Source organism: Dermacentor albipictus, chromosome 1 (assembly GCF_038994185.2).
Source record: "Dermacentor albipictus isolate Rhodes 1998 colony chromosome 1, USDA_Dalb.pri_finalv2, whole genome shotgun sequence".
NCBI lineage: Eukaryota > Metazoa > Arthropoda > Arachnida > Ixodida > Ixodidae > Dermacentor > Dermacentor albipictus.
The window spans coordinates 485,548,890-485,568,250 of record NC_091821.1 but is presented as its reverse complement, the minus strand read 5'-3'; the positions used below and the strand labels follow the sequence as shown (position 1 = coordinate 485,568,250).

At 48.1% G+C, this 19,361-nt stretch overlaps 1 protein-coding gene across 1 annotated transcript in view; it reads right to left on the bottom strand.

The window, feature by feature from the left end:
- Positions 1–9,295, bottom strand: part of LOC135911992 (uncharacterized) — a 69,472-nt gene extending 60,177 nt beyond the window's left edge. Inside the window, exon 1 of the transcript XR_010567534.1 lies at positions 9,176–9,295. The gene's annotated coding sequence lies outside the window, so the exon portion shown is untranslated. The remainder of the gene's footprint in view (positions 1–9,175) is intronic.
- Positions 9,296–19,361: the final 10,066 nt, after the last annotated feature.

Here is a 19,361-nt window from a genome sequence, read left to right as displayed (position 1 = left end):
CGCCTCGAAGGTAAGTTCATTGCTGAAAGGTGCAGGGCAGTCATAGACGACGTACTGATTCCATACATTCTTGACGGCCCGTTTCTGGAAGGCGACTATAAATTCTAACTTGATAGGTTGCCGATCCACACTGCTCGTGTTGTGCAAGAACTGCTGGAAGAGCGCGCAGTCACTCTCTTGGATTGGCCGCCTCAATCCCCGGGCGCCAACATCATTTAAAATGTCTGGGGCTCGTTGAAAGTATCGCTGGCGCACCATCCCCTCTATCAGACACCCGAGGATAGGCTTCGATCCACCATCTTCAAGGGCTGAGAGGTGCTGCGAATGAGCACATCCCGTATCAAGTCATTCTACACTTCACTGCCTTCCAGGACGAGCGCTGTCATCGCTGCCGGCCGCTGTGGACATGAAGCGATACTAACGTAAGTTTGGAGCGTGACGTGTCCAGTTCCCTGCCGGCGAGCAGGCTCTGTCTGGTGTAGTAAATGATTGTCGAGAAAAATCACTTCCAGCTCATTGTCTTAACCTAAAACATTCCTTTAAGCGTATCCGTTTGTTTCATTGTTATCGGCTCCCATAGTTATCATTGTTGAGTGCTTTGTTTTCTTTTCGAGTCAAATAAAGACTGGGCACGTTGCGCGCACATCTTGGTGCGTCTTGTCGCTGCTTATTACGGTAGCACACACAGTGAAGAAATATACATGCACGCGCTCAGTACCCCGGCCTTTCGAAAGAACAAACGAAGCATGCTGTCAAAAGAAGTTTGTGGAATTCCATTACCGCCAATGAAGGCTCAGAGTTTGGCGTCGCACAACGTTTAGCAAAGAATATCAGCTCAGTTCCCGCAGTACCGATTAAATCGGTGCACTGCTCTGACAGTAGCACGCTTCCCGACAATGCGGCCAGCGCGCGCCGCCGTAGCAGATGACGCGGATCACGACTCAGCCCCCCTAGCGTCTGCGCCTGCTGGAGCTGCTGCCGCCGCACGACTCCATTGCATGCCACATCGCGATGCAATAAGTCCGAGTTTTCCCATAAGCGTGAAACAGACTGTACACGCTTCTATTTACCTTTACGAAGATCGGTACGCTTGACGATTATTTTTATGGCTGCAATGCGGCGAAAGGGCAGCGTCTGCTTAGCCATGTAAGTGACGCTGAGATTGGAAACGACATCGTATGTGCCGCCGGAAAAATCATCAGCACATACTATGTGGCACATACATACGGCACACACGAGCTAAAGTCATTTTTGCAGTTTCTCACAATGTGTTTCCTACGAATCCGTGTTGTCTCTGATGGCGACAACGGACTTCCATCAACACTGTGCGGAAATAAACAAAATACATCGCTGCATAGCACAAGTATGACATGCGCACACAACTTTAACTAGAACGTCTCCTACAATATGGAATAGAGGCAGTAATGTAGACAGTTTGGCCATTTTTTAACATTGCTCAAGAGACGGAAGTTGAAAGTATTAGCAGAGTCCTTCCATGTTTTTCTGGTCACGAAACTCCGCCGTCACGCTATGGGAGAGGTTCATATGCTGCCCAAAGGTGCCGCGACGCGGCGCCACTGTGCCACAGAGGGCATCGTTAGCGTACCAAAACGCGTGCGCAGCGCGAGGCGAGCTGAGTGAAGGGGTGCGTTCTGTGCATGTGCTGCGCTATTTTTCGAGTGCTGGGACCTTTAGTTGAAGTAGCGGGGTGGGACAACGATGCCGAACACGTGTTGTAAGTAACAGCTGAAGAAGTAGAATGGTGGTATCTCTAACAAGCCATTTGTGTTCGTTCGAGAGTTTTTTAGCCATGTGTTATGAAATGCTTATGCTTTACACTTTCTTGTTTATAGAAACAATCGATGATGCATTCTGTATTTATTGCCATTCGTTTGCTGGTGTTTGTTTCCTGCCCCCCAATGCATATCTATCACGTTTGATGTTATTTCTTTATGCTTAATGTATCAGTGTCATGCTTTTAACAAACTTCTTGCATTGTAAATGGTGGACCATTCGTGACCGGACGCCTCTGTGCTGTCTGTATTTCGCTCCGCTTTTTTTTTAGAGCGCAGCTCTTTGGCGTCCGTTCCTGGGTTTCGCGTCGTCGTCGGCGTCGTCGTCGTCGGCGTCGGCCTCGTAACCAGCTCGCCTCCGCCGCCGCGCATGCGCCGCTGCTCCGCCGCCGCGCATGCGCGCTGTCGGCTCTCCGGGCGAGGGAGGATGATGGAAGGGAGGAGGAGAGACTGTGGAGGAGGGCTGGCTACACAAATGGCTCTTTGGCGTCCGTTCCTGGGTTTCGCGTTGTCGTCGGCCTCATAAGCAGCTCCGCCCCCCTTTCATCCCCCCAGCGCTAGCAGCGACCGACTGATACCGCTTTCGTGAGTCCGCTACCGCACTCACGAAAGACGTCGTGCACTTCCTGCAACTCGCAATAACCGTCCATCGATCCACACCGATGTTAGTAGTGGGGGACTTTAATGTTGACATAAAGACAAACAGCAATTTCCTAACACTTATGCGGGAGAACATCCCGTTCCTCTCGCTCGTAACGCGTCCCACGGCTGTGACAACCTCGCGAGGCACTTGTATAGATCTCGTCTTTGAGAATCAAGCATTGGTGTACCAAGTCGAACATATATCAGTCTATTTCTCCGACCACAAAGCTTCCTTCATGACTGTCAAGAACTGTTAATGGAGTCTTTGTTAAAGGAATACGTGTGAAAAATAAAAAAAAAATTCTGTGATAGCGCATACATGTGTTGCTCGATTTCTTTGCCTCAATCTATCGAAAAGGTGAAACAGCTTATTTGCTGCGCTCAAATTTCGCATTAGGAAGTAACGTAATCGTCGGTAATTTTTTATTGATATGATATAAGGAGATGTTGGCGCGCAATTTAAGGCGCCGGCTACTCCTTATCTCTTGGGTGGTTCCGTCATACATCATTCAGGGTTCACGGTTACATATCAAATAGTCATTTCACACAAGCACCGGGACTTATAAAGCAACGTTTCCACAGGAAGACTATTGCAAATGTCTCCACACCTACGTAGTCGAAAGTCTCAAAAGTAGAAACGATACTGTCGCCTAATAACACATTTTCTAGTCAGCGGGTCAGCGGGTACATACAATATCCATGGTAAATGTCTCCACACTTATGTAGTCGAAAGTCTCAAAAGTACAAACGATACTGTTGCCTAATAACACATTGTCTAGTCAGCGGGTGGTATATACATCGTGTAAATATATTAGCACATACAGTCACAACAAAGCAGTCAACATAACATAATTCCCAAACAGATGGATATATAGGGTCACATTGAAATGAACAGAACAATGAAAGCACTAATAGCGTCCAGCGATGCCGCTGTCTTCAAAGAAAGTCTTTAGTGCTTTTAAAGCGCTCTTCTGCAAGGCCGTTGTTGGCCAAGGGCCCAAAAGTTTCCTTAAACTGAAAGGTCTGCGGTCTAATTTACTTAGCGCTGATTTAAGTCGGCATCTTGGTGTGTCGTGATGTGGGCAATCTAGAAGGAGGTGATATATATCTTCATCTACAAATCCGCAATCACATTCGGGGGTTTCCGCTCGGCCAATTCTGTGTAAGAAATGCTTTGTGTAGGCAGTGCCTAGCCTTAATCGATGAATAAGCGTTTCCATAGTTCTATCTAATGACAATGAAAATTTGAACTCAATAAATGGATCAATATGATATAAGTCAGAGCTCTTAGAATTCTGGTCAAACCAAGTGTTTCTAGACATGTTGAAAGACGTTGTCCTTATAATGCAGCGTAATTCATTCTTTGATATTGGGAGCGGAACCGTATCATCTTTCAGGTGCGCTTGTCGTGCTGCTTCATCGGCTGCTGTATTGCCAGGAATGTTGCAATGCCCTGGTATCCACTGGAATGCTATTGCATGTTTTGCTTCGCTTGCCTTTGTGAGGTATTTAAGTGTTTCATATATTATACTGTCGCTGAATGTTTTCCCCTTTGTGCTGCAGAGTGATGTTAGAGCGGCCTGTGAATCGCTGAAAATTACCCATTTTTGCGCTTCTGTTGCTGACAATATAAATTTTACCGCACATAGGATTGCGAACAGTTCAGCCGTTGTGGACGAAGTCGCACGAGATAACCTAAATGATTCTCGTTTGTTTAGGTGAGGTATAATGAATGATGAAGTTGAAGAGGTTGCTGTACTGGAGCCGTCTGTATAGACGTGTGTGTATCCTGAATACCGCATATATATCTGGTATAGTGCTAGTTGTTGAGCAGCTTGAATGAATATGTCTCTTTTGCTGAATATCCCTTCTACTGACAATTCAATTTTTGGAACTGTAAGCAGCCATGGAGGATATTCGATGTCTGAGCTCCAAAATTCATTTTCTGGCAATATGTGAAGATTTTTTTGAATTTCTATATGAACATAACTTCTATCACGTTTCATTATGTCTAGAGCCAATGGGTGGTTTTTATGCTGGGTTTGAAGGCGGAAATAATGCCGGCATGTTTCTGTAGTTCGCATAACTGGAAATGGTGATTGGCGAGCCTCAGCTATTACAAGAGAACTCGAAGTCGCTCGTGGAACTCCTAGACATAGGCGTAGTCCTCTAGCTAAAAGTCTGAAGTCTCTCTTCTGACGTGTGGGAAAGTCCGTGTAAGATGGGCGCGGAATATGCAATTTTTTGTCGTATTAATGCATTGTAAACAGTCAGCATGGACGATACTGATCCGCCCCATGATGTGCCTGCAAGTCTGCGAAGTACAGTCACTATGGCATTGACCTCGTTTTCGAGTTTTTTTAAGTGGGGTGCCCAGGATAGCTGCCTATCAAGTATTATGCCAAGAAATCGATGCTGTGTGACAATCATTAGAGGGTGTCCTTCCAGATTAAGAGTGAAATTTTTTAACACCCTCCGAGTGAAGGGCAATACAGCAGTCTTTGCATGTGATAGTACCATTCCTCTTTCTCTCAAAAATTGGTTGATGATATTTATGCCGTCTTGCAATGCCATCTGGAGTAGTTTAGCTTTAGACCCAGATGTCCAAATACACACATCATCTGCATATAGTGAAAACTTTAACTGTGATGGCAGTCTTCGCGTTAAATCAGCCATGACGCAGTTAAAAAGGAAGGGGCTGAGTACGCTTCCCTGTGGTACTCCCTGTTTGACAATATGTTCAGCACTCTTTCCTTCACCCGTCTGAACAAATATTTTGCGACCTGATAAAAATTCAGAAATCCATCGCAAGGACCTGCCAGACAGACCAAGTTCCAACATGCTTAGCAGAACATGAACGTGACTAACGGTGTCAAATGCCCTCTTGATGTCTAGGAATACTGCTATCGTCATGTTTCCACGTGCACGCTCATGCTCCACACAGGTTACTATATCTAATATTGCATCCATTGTGCATCTATGTTTTCTAAAACCTACTAAGTAGTTGGACAACACCTTCGTTTCATTACACCACCATTGAAGTCGCGCGTCAATCATTTTCTCCATTACTTTGCATAAACAACTTGTCAAACTAACGGCGCGGAAGGATTCAAGGCACAAGGGCGTCTTACCAGGTTTTAAAATTGGTATGATTCGAGCGACTTTCCAAGAGTCAGGTACAGTTTCCTCTATCCATAAGTTATTATAGATGTCTAAGAGCGCATTTCTACCTGTCGGTCCGAGGTTTCTTAGCATATTGTACGTAATGCCGTCCGGCCCAGCAGCGGACTTTTGGCGACATGATGCAATTGCACATTGGAGCTCGTTTAATGTGAAAGTGTGATCTAATTGAGGATGTTGGGCCCAGTAGCAAGCAGTAATTTTTCGCTTAGCCAACTCTACTGAAATATCAAATTCTGCACATTGTGATGAAAAGGCAGATCTGGAAATGAGCTCACAAAATTCATCTGCAACTATTATTTCACACGTGTCCCGGGCTACAGCGAGAGCACGAAATGGGAAGCTTTGTGTTACAGGTCCGCTTAAAGAACGAATTACTAGAAAAATTCGTGGGACAGCCGTGTGAGGAGACAGCGTGCCGCAGAAATCGCGCCAGCGCCGTTTGCCTAAGCTTTCCATTCGTCTGCGCATTACATTGTGTATTTTCTGAGCGTTTCTGTATGCTTCTAAACTTCCGCTCCGTCGGTAAGCTCTTTCGGATCGGCGTCGGATGGCTCTTAGGTGTTCATATTCTCCGTCAACTGCAGCATACTCGTTTGGTATTGGGACCTTCTTTGTGCATATGTTCATATTATCCTGCAAAAATTCTGTAAATTTTTCCACTGTTGCATGTTGGTTAATTTGATCCGTTAGGCGGTATCGAAAAGCTTGCCAGTTGGTTAGTCTGCTGTAACGCCTGATATCACAGTGCATGCTAGGGTGGTTAACAAGAATGGGAAAATGATCACTTCCGCGCGTTTCCATATCTGTTGTCCATCCCACACCATTCACTAGATCATGTGAACACAGGGTAACATCTATGCAGCTTGAGTAATGATATCCACGAAGGAATGTTGGCGACCCATCGTTTAAAACAGTCAAGTTGCATTTATCTATGGCGCATTCAATAACATTACCCCGTGCATCACAGTGATCACTGCCCCAGATGATGTTGTGTGCGTTGAAGTCGCCACATATAAATACATTAGAATGAGCTATATTGAATATATCCACTAGCGCTTCTACTGAAATCCGGTTTGAAGGTTGTAGATATAGATTAATCACTGTTATACAGAGCTTGCCAAAGGATACTTTACATGCGATGAATTCCGGGAAGTCTGAATCACTGGACTGAATTTGATAAGATGGTAGGTCCTTTCTGACGCACAGGAGCACTCTGCTAACAGCACCTTGACGAGAAGTCTTATATATCACATAATTCGAGAGGCGAAAGTCGTCAGTGATTCCCGCCTCTTGAATGCAAAGTATTGGGAAGTTGTATTGCACAAGCAGTTTACGAAAGTCAGCGCACTTTCTTCGAAGACTGTTGGCATTCCACTGAAATATGGAGACATTTTTGTAGCGGTTATTCATGTAGTGCCTGCCGCAGTTTCGGCCCGGATTGTTGACACAACAGTGCTTCTAGAGGCAACAAGGCTTTTACTTCTGGTAGGTTGTTTGCTTCCGGCAAAGCAGATAGGATTGCCTTAAGAGCTGCGAAAAGCATTGGCAAAATCAGTTGTGTCACCGATGCTGTAGTATGTTCGCTGTTAGCTGGTGTTACTTCTGCAGTAGATGCGTAAGGTCGCTGAGAGAAATGTGTGGGAGTACAGGAGCTTTCTTGTGTATTACTTTCTGCCTGTTGTCCTCTGGGTTTCCGTAGTACTGATGCATAGGACTGGGCGCTTGACTGTGATCCTCTTGATTGGTCTCTTGATTGCACTGTTGGTTGTTCTCTAGAGGAGGGATATCTTGTTGGTGCTCTTGGCTGTGGTGGTTCCGGTGCCCGCTGAGGTGGGTGATCTGACACTGGATGAACAATCTCGAGGTTTGGTGCGGGTTCATTGCGTCGCGGTTGTCTTCCATGAATTAGTTCATGTCGACGCATTTGCGCCGCTGCTTTGTTCTGTGGGCAGCCTGAGAAGGAGGCGGCATGGTTCCCCGCACAGTTCGCACATTTAGGTTGAAGAAGTGACTTGCACTGCTTGTGGTCATGGTCTTCTGAGCAGATTTTGCATCTGCGTGTGCTACGGCAGGTTTTCGCCATGTGCCCGAATCTCTGGCAATTATAGCAGCGAAGTGCGGGTCCTAGGTATTCCTCGACAGGGTGACTGGTGAAACCCAAGTAAATTCTTCCAGGAATAGGGCGGTCGTCTCTGAAAGTCAGGATTACCGTGTGAAGTGGATATGACTTCACTGCTCCATCTTCTTGGCGGGAATACCTTATCTGTCTGCGTGCCGATATAACTCCTGCGTCTTTCAAGAAGTCTAGGAGTTGATCGTCTGTGTACTGCAGAGGCACATGTTTTATTTTCCCAACGTTTCGCGTGTACGACTCTGGGATGAATGGCTTGACTTCCAGGCCACCTACACTTGAGAGCATCAAAAGGCGTTTCGCCGATGCTAAGGAAGCAACGCTAACACTGAAACTTCCATCTCTGGTCGTCCTGAAAGACTGTACTTTCTCTTTGGCAGCAGAAACTATTTCGGCAGACACTCGGTTTGGATTTACTTGCCAAAAAAATGGCTGTGGCTTAGGTAAGGTTAAGCCCAGGATGCGAAGCATACTAGCCTTTATTTTAGTTGTTGAACCACTGTTTAGCCTGGTGAACTGCTGTTGCTTGGCTATATTTGGTTCGGCTAGACGAAGAAACAACTCATGCATTACTTCTTCGCCTTCAAGAGTGGAACGCGACAGCGTTCCCGTCGACCCGCCAAGGGGTGTAAGACAATGGGCTACAGGGCAGCGACTACGCGCCCCGCATTGGACGCGGTGAGCGTCGAGCAAAGCAGCGTTCGGCGCGGCAACGAAATGTGCGCCTGAGCAAGAGACGCACGCCTTAGAAACAGCGCGTTTCTAAGGCAACACCGCATTCACTAGAGGCGCTTTTGTACCGCTTTGAAGCGTTGTACTCGTGGCTCAGTGGTAGCGTCTCCGTCCCACACTCCGGAGACCCTGGTTCGATTCCCACCCAGCCCGTCTTGCAAGAGTTGAGCCAAAGCCACTTCTCCTCTGTCGTGACGTCACGGTGTCACGTGATTTCATGGTCACCGCCGCGCCTGAGGAGCTGGGTTGAGCCCTCGTAATATGCTTCGCATAAAAGTAGTACCTTCATTTGTTGGGCGAAAGACAACCGGAATGCCTTCGGCTCGCTTTTTCTTATACGTGACCATAGTAAATGGCGCATCTTCACCCATATCTTCTTCATCACTTAGCTCATAAGTCGATGTTCTATCATCGTACTTGCCATCTTCTAGGCGAGGTTTCTTGGTCTCGGCTTCACCATCAGCCATCATTCCTGAATTCGCTGAAGTTGATTCTGAGTTGGGGAGAACCAAACGTGCCGGCTTTATGAAGTTTTGTGACGCTTGCAAGGCTCCAGGCTTTTCATTACGGCCCGTAGCGTCATTCATATGGCTTGTTACGTTTGGACGAGCATAAGGCTCGTGACGATGTTCTCGGCTTCCGACCACCGTAGCGGCGGGGTAATAGACAGGTCTTCAAAAAAGAAATGTCGTACCTGTAAGATGCCTGGCTCGTCGAATCTTCACCCGATGTCTTGTTATTCAATCGTCGTCAAAGGTAACCGTAACTATCCAAAAAACCAGAAAACTCAGAGCACCACATAAAAACAGCGACCGAACAGATACACTTCTTCTTCTTCGCTTATTTTACATGATGAATAAATGATCGCGCTTGTATGTTGTTTTTGCACCAACACGTTCTATTTCTTTTCTTAATCGAATTATAAAGTTTTATTTTTATTTTTCGACCATGGTAAGAATATCAGGACCGGTGGTTGCAGCATTTTAACATATTGTAAACAGTTGCGCATTAGGAATCAAAGTACCTAGTCTCGTCGTTTGTGCGTCGAAACCACGAGCAGCGTGAATAAGTGCTTGGCTTACTGACGCTTCTAAACGACTGTTTGCTAAGGCAATTGCCTAATTACAATACAGCTAGTTTCAACTGTGCAGGTCCTAACACGTCACGTTCGCCTTAATCCGTTGGTAAAAGCCGCACCGAAGACATTTAGTAGCGAAGTTTGTCTTGCATTAATCCTACCTAAATCTCATTCAGAAATGGCATCGCTTTGCAGAGAAATCTTAAGCGCACGGAGCAGCTCAATTTCTTTTTCTTTGTCATTAAGTATTCTACAGTAGCAGCCCTTTGCAATAACAATGTCATTCTTTGGACCTCCTTATAAGATACTGCCCACAGTCAGAGTCCTTCTCTGCCACAGTTTAACAGAAAGTGAACAGCTGTGCTCGGCGAACAATCTGGCGCTATGCGCAGCGGAGAGTTGGCGCTTACTTACGGGTAAGCGGGGGTGCAACAGCCCATATGTCTGCATCTGGTGATAATTGGGACCACTGGCGCTTTGTTGCCAATGCGCGGTGTTTCATTTCAGGCAAATATTAAAAAGCGGAGCCCACGGAAGTGTTGAGGCGAACGGCGATGATGAAGAAATCTGGACCGAGACCGTCCGGCCGTGTACAGCGGACGCATTTCGACGGGGGCGAAATGCAAAACACCCGTTTATTTAAATTTAGGTGCATTTTAAAGGATCCCACGAGGTCAGAATTAATCCTGAGTCCCCCACTACGGCGTGCCTTATAATCGTGTAGTGGTTTTAGCTCTTAAAATGCCAGATTTCTTTTTTTTTTTTGGTCTGAGACCGCCGCAACCTCCATGTTATGAGCGGCTTCTTTTTCTTCCCGAGCGCTCATGTCACGGCAGAAGACGCGCTCAGGCAGTAATTTAAGCATATTCAATGTTAAAAATAGTTGCGCGAAACTAAAGCGACGGTTGAAGAAGTTGAAAAAGCTAGAATACCGAGGCTGCCCCACACACAACCACAGCGGTAGCGGCGTTCGCATGCCCTCTCATGCACGGTTGCGTCTTTAGCGGCGGGCGCTGGCCCTATATGAAACTGAGGCGGCAGTTTCGTGACCAAAAAAAAAATGGAAGGACTCTGGTATTAGTAATCATTCATGATTCAGCAATGCCGGCGCGACCAATACGCGGGCGTGTATAGTCCAGTAACTCGATCGATCGGCGCAGTGGTGATGCGAGAATGAACTCCGGTCATGTTCAATGCATCGTGCATTGAACATGACCGGAGTTCAATTCTCGGCACGCGTGAACTTCGGCCACTGCTAGCGCATACAACAGAAGTGGTTTCCATTCTTGGGCAGCGCACACACAAACGAAACACGAGAACGAAGACAGGACAACCACTCGTCGAGCAACTGAAATGTTTTATATGAATAAAAGGATTATGTACCGAGTAATTAATAAATTCATGTGGGTTACATATAAAAACCGTCATACACTCAGGAGTGATCAATGAACGAGCTCGCTTCGTTTGCCAGTTGTTTACTTCGCTCAGCGCACCGCAGTAATCCAAGTCTGTCGTCTGCTTTTTTCGTACCGTTTTCTTGTGAATCGGCAGAATTTCACTGGTGGCATCAACCCTTTCGTGCTTTCATTGCTGTCGTGACAGTTAACAACACAATAATAATTTCCAGTCATCCGAAGAGGCGCCGTTGCAAACAAGAGACGTTTCGCGCGCAGCGCGAACTGAACGCGGGCGCGACCGTGAAGTGAGGCGACGGCGGAAACCTACACCCGTTGGAGATGAAATCGTTCCGCTAGGAGAGAAACGAGCGCTGGCGTCTAGGATGAAACTTGGCGTGCGGGCGTCCATGAACTTGTCGATAGGTCGTCTTGTAGATTGTTGTAGCGCAGGCAGAACGAAACGGTCATAGAAGGTAGATAAGACAACACAAAGCGCTGAACCATAGAATAAAGAACCGCTGAACCACCTGCGAACAGCTGTTTCCGTGCGCGATGTCGCGCTGAACTACAGAGACCGCCGTCGCGCACTCCAAGAGAAATCTTAACTAACGTTTTTAAATTATTAAACGTACATATTATTTGCTTCTAATCAAGAGAAGTCAATGCCATTATAGTGTAAACGTTTTATATACTACAATAAAATAATTATGCAGCGTGTGCCACGAAACCTGGCAGTAAGCAACACTGGGCGTCGCACCAGTCGCATTGTTGAAATCGCAATCATGTGAAATGAGCCCTCTAAAAATCGCACTGCGACGCGAGCGACAGCACCAATTTTCGTCGTTGCAGTCGCAGCATGTGAAACAGCCTTCAGTGGCGGCATTATTGGAGCGTGCGGCATAGGGACGAGAAGGGCCACCTGAGGGGCGAGAGTAGGCAGTATAAGTAGACCGGGTCGGGGAAGTCCAGCGACTGCGCCAGTGCCGAGAAATGTGCCCGATTCGATGGCAGTGAAAACAAATGGGCTTTTCGTCAGCAGTGAGCCATGCAGATGGGTTGCGGAAATGCGGTGGGCAAGAAGATGCGGGACAGGGCGGAATAAAAAAAGCCGGGTGGTTATCAGGGCGATGGGCCGAGCAGATGGTATGAAGGCCCATGTTTTCGAACTCCTGGCGAACAACTGCCTGGATCAGGGAAACCGCGACTGCAGGTGCGTTGGTGGAGCTGTAGTCGAAAGCAGCCGGATAGGTAACCTCCATCTCACGCCGGACGATCCTGGTAATATCGTCAGTGTTGTTGGGACGAGGAGCGTTGGCACAGGAAGATGTCGCTGGGGTGTTGGGCAGACGGGCAAATTGCTGGTAGATACGTCGGCTTTTACCGAGTTCGAGGCGGCGGCACTCTTTTATAACTGCATCCAGCGTCGTCACGTTGTTGAATACGAGCCAGTTGAAGGCGTCATCGGCAATGCCTTTGAGGATGTGGGAAACCTTGTCTGATTCAGTCATGTGTACGTCAACTTTGCGGCACAGAGCCAAGACGTCCAGAGTGTACGTGACATCGGGCTCTGTTGACGTCGCCCGCGGCCGGAAAGTGCCTTTTGTGCGGCAAGTTGGTGACCGTAGGTGTTCCCGAACAAGTCTCGGAGCTTTTGCTTGAGCGAATGCTAACTGGTGAGCTCATCTTCGGGCGATGTAATGCGAGGTAAAAGACTACGTTAGCGAGCATGATAGTAGGGTCCCACCGGTTATTGCGGCTGACGTGTTCGTACAGGCTGACCCAGTCCTCGACGTCTTTTCCATCTTTGCCCGAGAATACGACAGAATCACGAGGAGAAGGGAGAATGATGTAGGTCGTCGAAGTGGCAGCAGTTGTTGGAGGTGGCTGTGTCGAGTTGTCATCGCCGGGAGCCATGAAGGAAGGCTCGACGTACCGTCCACTGCGAAGCTCCGTGACGACGTACAGGGAACGTCCACCGCCACCAGGTATGTTACTTGGAAGACGCAGATGAAAAGCTATATACAAGTATATTTACAAGGGAATACGCCGCACTGCACCAATACGCCGGGTAGTGCTACGGAACAATATTTTCACGGTACCGTTGGCAAGCTCCTGCAATTCCCCCACTGCTTGCACAATTACAGGCGGACTGCAATATCGAGCTGTTGGTCAGGAGGAAACGCAAAACGCTGCGAAATATGGGATACAGCCGATGCTTGCATTGTGTGACCGATTATGATCAGCAATGGCGACCTCCAAGCAGCATCTCCATGCGCTTTTAGGGCCTGTTTACATATAAATAAGCTGTTTCGTGTATTACTTTCTTGACCATGCAATCTCCACCAGGTAGGTACAGCGTGCAGCGTCTCTAAATGATTCCTCGCTTGTTGTCTATTCTTGCAAAGAGCTCATTGCAAAAGCTGGTCCATTATCTGCTTCGACTGTTCTAGTGCACTGACGTGTTGTCTTTTTTGGGGTAGCATTTTTTTTAACTCTGCGAGATCCTCGTGGACGTCTTGATATGGGGTATAGGAATGTTGATGCAGGATCAGCTCGTCAACTTGGCATTGATGGCAGGACTAGGAGCTGCGCTAGGCGTCACCTTTCATACGTTTCCACTGGAAACGCTGCAAAATTTTGTGATAGGTTCGCCGACATCTTCTGTGCCCATCAGGTACCGGGGAGTCATGGTAAAGTTGCCATATTCGAGGCTCCATTTTTTTTACTGGATGACGATGTTTCCATCGTGGAACTCCAGGTGATCAGCTGTGGTGTTGAACTGATATTGCCCCGTAGCCTGCATTCAACTGAGTACTACGCAGATCGCTTTGGACACCGCAAAAGTTGCAATAAAAAGGAACACCGACAGCGTCCATTGCGACACGCGAAATGTACTACCTGCCAGCCTTCGTACGCACAAGCTCTCACCGAGGAGCGACGCTACCTATTAGAAACTACCACGTGCGGCGTGATCAAGGGAGGCCGCAAAGGCGCATTTGAAGGCAGTGGCAAGAGACAGAGGAGTTCTTCCGCGGCGTTCGCTACGTAGGGGACCGATTGATCTCAATTTTCGGCACAAGCTCTCCCCTGAGAAACAATATCATTTTATAAACCTTGGCATGGAATTAAGTATTACAGGGGGAATTGGGTTACAGGACATATCACGTGTATTACATGAGAAAGAAACAAAACATAGGATGTACAGTTTGACATATATAGTTGGGTAGGCATACAATGAGTAGAGAAGAAAAAGCAAGCTATTAGAACCATATACAAGACATACAAGAACATGAACGTTGTCTGTACAGTCGGTTAAGGGCATCGCGAAGCAAGTAATTATCCCTGAAGGATACAACGTTGGCAGAAGGCGATTCAACACTAATGATGTGCAAGGTATATGAATGACTAGGCAAATGTATTTTCCTGCAAGAAAGAACGTGAACCTTACAAGAATAATCAATTCGACGGTATTCGTTGTGTGGTGTACAATTAAATACAATAGGCAGTGTTGTATTGTGAAAAATTTTCTGAAATGATATGTAAGGGGAAAGTTTACGTCGAGCTGCAAGAGATGAAAGAGAATGTCAAGTTTTCGTGGCTGCCATGCTGGCATTCTTTTATGATTATAAACAATAAAACGACAGCGTGATTGTGAACTAGTTCTAATGTGTGCATGAAGTTTCTCTTATTAGGGTACCAGATTGATGCAGCATATCCTAAGGGCGTATTAGTGTTTTGCGAAGCAACAACTTTAGAAACTCTTGTGGAATAAAATGTTTCGCCTCAAGTAACCAAGAGTGAGGTTATCATTTTTCATTATATCATTAATGGGGGTTACCCAAGTAAGGTTGAATGCGATATGAATTTACATTGTAAGGGGAGTATATTCGTGTCGTAGAACTGCAACGACAAACGTAGCACCAGCAGGTAGGGCGCAGCCAGTGTGCAAATTAGGGGCGAGCCACGCGATTGCAACGGGTCTATTCAGCGTGCCGACCTTTTTCTACACGATCACCCTGGGAATGGAGGAGTAGCTATCCTGGCGAACTAGGAACAGGTGAGCGAATCGTAATACGGCTTGAGCCGGTGAATGTGCAGTCTCCCGCCAGCGACGACGGAAATCGGAAGATGGCGATGCGGGTTGGACTCCGTGAATAACTGGTGATGGTTCCGCAACCACGCCGTAGGCCCCGTGGTACTTCGGGAGGAGCTCGAACGAAAAGCCAGGAGCCACAACCGGCGGGACCTAAAGCCACACGAGTGAGTTGGTGAGGAAGGGGTGAGGAGGAGGACTGTGGTCATGATGCTCTTTTTGTCGACGCTTTTGAGCAGGCCTCAAAGAACGAGCATCTTGGCGGTATTTCTTGGAGTTCTGAGCAACCGTAGCCTTCTTCAGCCTTGTATCGGCTTTGTTGAACCGTACAAACAGTTAAGCAGTCAGCAGGGTCCGGCCGGTACAGGAGCACAGCACCGATGGTGCTGAAGGGCTGGCTGACGTAAAGCAGAAACAATGGTGAAAATCCGGTAGTTGCTTCAGAGGCAGTGTTATTGCGTATGTGGCGAATGGAAGTACAAAAACCCAGTTTGAGTATTCAGACGCAATCTACATTGACAGCATGTCACCACGAGTTCTGTTAAATAATTCTGCTAAGCGATAGGTGTGTGGATGATAAGTGGAAGTGGTGCTGTGAAGAATTTGGCATTCAGATAGGAGCTACTGTAGGTCTTCGGAAAGGAATATGCCACCCCGATAGCTCAGCAGTACACGAGGTGCGCCCTGTCGAAGAACAAATTTGTTTAGAATGAACGAGGCGACGACTCTTGCTGATGCGGCAGGCAAAGCGGCGGTTTCAGCATATCGTGTGAAATTATCTACGCCGACGACAATCCATCGGTTGCCAGCACCAATAGAGGATTGAAGCTCGTATAAATGGATCCCGACACGGTCAAATGGATTAACTGCGCAGGGAAGTGACATGAGATGTGCGGTGGAGAGATGCGGGACACATTTGCGTCGTTGGCGGGCCATGCAAGAGCGTACAAATTTGTGGGCGAAGCTGTACATCCCACGCCAATAATATGTTATTGTTACGCTCGCAGGAGACTCTTTATCACCTTTACGGATTAAGGGGGCCGTTTAGTTAAGGTCGCGAAGGTGAGCGCAAGAGCGGCCACGTGGTTTATGAACTCAGCATCGTTCGAATCTCCTCTTCTTTCGCCACTCGGGACCGGAAGCACGTTCACCGGCTTTTGTTTTCCTCATGCGTAATATTCCTCTCGTCGCAGACGAAGCCCGCCTCGGAAGTCAATCCATTTCTCTTATGTGAACAATTTCAAACAGGCGACATAGACCACTTGGGTCTTGGCAGCTGTTCTATCACTCGTCGTGAGGCGAGCTATCTTGTAGGTGACTTCCGTGAGTCTGTTAATAATAGTAAAAGGCCCATCTTAGGCGGACAAAAGCTTTTGGTATAACCCGCGTTTCCATACTGGACTCCACAGCCAGACTAAATCACCAGGGCTATAGGTTACCGGGTGGTGGAGAATATCGTGGCGTGCATTTGATCTGTCCTGCGGTGCCAAAGTGCGCAAACGACCAAAACGACGAACTTCTTCTGCAAGGCAAGAGGGTCTCGGCGACAGTGGAATTTTCGTGACTACAGAAAGAGAAAACAGTGTCAGTTGTGTACCGGGGTGGCAGTGGTGTACAGCAGGAGGAAAGAGCTGTTGCCGTAAGTCTCGTGCTTGGCAGTGTTGAAAGCGCGCGTGATAAAAGGCGGTACGTTACCCAGTTCTTGTGGTCGGATGAAACATACATGGATAGCATGTTTACAATTGTTCGGTTGGTGCGCTCCGTAAGCCAATTCGTTTGTGGATGGTATGGTGCCGAGTGACGCGAGTGCGATTCACACAAACGAAGCCGCTCCTCTACGACATCCGCTGCGAATTGTCGTCCAGGGTTGTTGATGATCACGCAAAGCGGACCATGTCGCAGGATGACATATTGCAGCAGGAATGTTGAAACGTCAGTGACAGTTGCGCAGGGTACGGCCGCCGTCTTGCAGTGGCGCGTGAGGTAGTCGACGCAAACTATCTGATGATTTCCCTTGGCTAATTTCGGTAAAGGGCCCACGAAGCCAAGGCCCATGCACTATTCACAGCGCGTTTAGAGAAGGTATTCAGAGACCTGGATTGCGGAGAATTGGGAATAAAAGTTAATGGAAAATACCTCAGTAACTTGCGATGCGCTGATGATATTGCCTTGCTTAGTAACTCAGGGGACGAATTGCAATGCATGCTCACTGACCTGTAGAGGCAAAGCAGAAGGGTGGGTCTAGAAATAATTCTGCAGAAAACTAAAGTAATGTTTAACAGTCTCGGAAGTGAACAGCAGTTTACGATAGGAGCTTCAAAAGTGCAGAATCGTTTAAGCCGCGGAAGCGTGTGTCCGTCGCTCGCCACTGCAACTGCCAAACTGCCGAGAGCGGGGGCCTGGCCGCCTATCGTAGATGACAAAAGCAGCGCATGGTTGTTGGATCAACTTGGCGACGGCCGATGTGTCATGGGTGTCGAAGAAAGATAGCTGCTTTAACCAAGTTGTTCAGCCCGCGTAGACGTCAATAAATTACAGGAGCAAAGCTGGATCTCAGCCAGACGACCAAAGCAGGAGCGGACCTGAAAAAAGTGCAGAATCGTGTAAGCCGTGGAAGCGTGTGTCCGTCGCTCGCCACTGCAACTGCCAAACTGCCGAGAGCGGGGGCGTGGCCGGCTATCGTAGAAGATAAAAGCAGCGCATGGTTGTTGGATCAACTTGGCGACGACCGATGTGTCCTGGGTGTCGAAGAAAGATAACTGCTTTGACCAAGTTGTTCAGCCTGCGTAGACGACAATAAATTCCAGCAGGAAAGCTGGATGAGAGCAAGATGAGCAAAACAGAAGCGGACCTGAAAAAAGTGCAGAATCGTGTAAGCCGTGGAAGCGTGTGTCCGTCGCTCGCCACTGCAACTGCCAAACTGCCGAGAGCGGGGGCGTGGCCGGCTATCGTAGAAGATAAAAGCAGCGCATGGTTGTTGGATCAACTTGGCGACGACCGATGTGTCCTGGGTGTCGAAGAAAGATAACTGCTTTGACCAAGTTGTTCAGCCTGCGTAGACGACAATAAATTCCAGCAGGAAAGCTGGATGAGAGCAAGATGAGCAAAACAGAAGCGGACCTGAAAAATGTGCAGAATCGTGTAAGCCGTGAAAGCGTGTGTCCGTCGCTCGCCACTGCCACTGCCAAACTGCCGAGAGAGGGGGCGTGGACGGCTATCGTAGATGGTAAAAGCAGCGCATGGTTGTTAGATCAACTTGACGATGGCCGTGTGTCCTGAAAAAAGTGCCGAATCGTGAAAGCCGTGGAAGCGTGTGTCCATCGCTCGCCACTGCCACTGCCAAACTGCCGAGAGAGGGGGCGTGGACGGCTATCGTAGATGATAAAAGCAGCGCATGGTTGTTGGATCAACTTTACGATGGCCGTGTGTCCTGAAAAAAGTGCCGAATCGTGAAAGCCGTGGAAGCGTGTGTCCGTCACTCGCCACTGCCACTGCCAAACTGCCGAGAGAGGGGGCGTGGACGGCTATCGTAGATGATAAAAGCAGCGCATGGTTCTTGGATCAACTTGACGATGGCCGTGTGTCCTGAAAAAAGTGCCGAATCGTGAAAGCCGTGGAAGCGTGTGTCCATCGCTCGCCACTGCCACTGCCAAACTGCCGAGAGAGGGGGCGTGGACGGCTATCGTAGATGATAAAAGCAGCGCATGGTTGTTGGACCAACTTGACAACGGCCGTGTGTCCTGAAAAAAAGTGCCGAATCGTGAAAGCCGTGGAAGCGTGTGTCCATCGCTCGCCACTGCCACTGCCAAACTGCCGAGAGAGGGGGCGTGGACGGCTATCGTAGATGATAAAAGCAGCGCATGGTTGTTGGATCAACTTGACGATGGCCGTGTGTCCTGAAAAAAGTGCCGAATCGTGAAAGCCGTGGAAGCGTGTGTCCATCGCTCGCCACTGCCACTGCCAAACTGCCGAGAGAGGGGGCGTGGAAGGCTATCGTAGATGATAAAAGCAACGCATGGTTGTTGGATCAACCAGACGATGGCCGTGTGTCCTGAAAAAAGTGCCGAATCGTGAAAGCCGTGGAAGCGTGTGTCCATCGCTCGCCACTGACACTGCCAAACTGCCGAGAGAGGGGGCGTGGACGGCTATCGTAGATGATAAAAGCAACGCATGGTTGTTGGATCAACTAGACGATGGCCGTGTGTCCTGAAAAAAGTGCCGAATCGTGAAAGCCGTGGAAGCGTGTGTCCATCGCTCGGCACTGCCACTGCCAAACTGCCGAGAGAGGGGGCGTGGACGGCTATCGTAGATG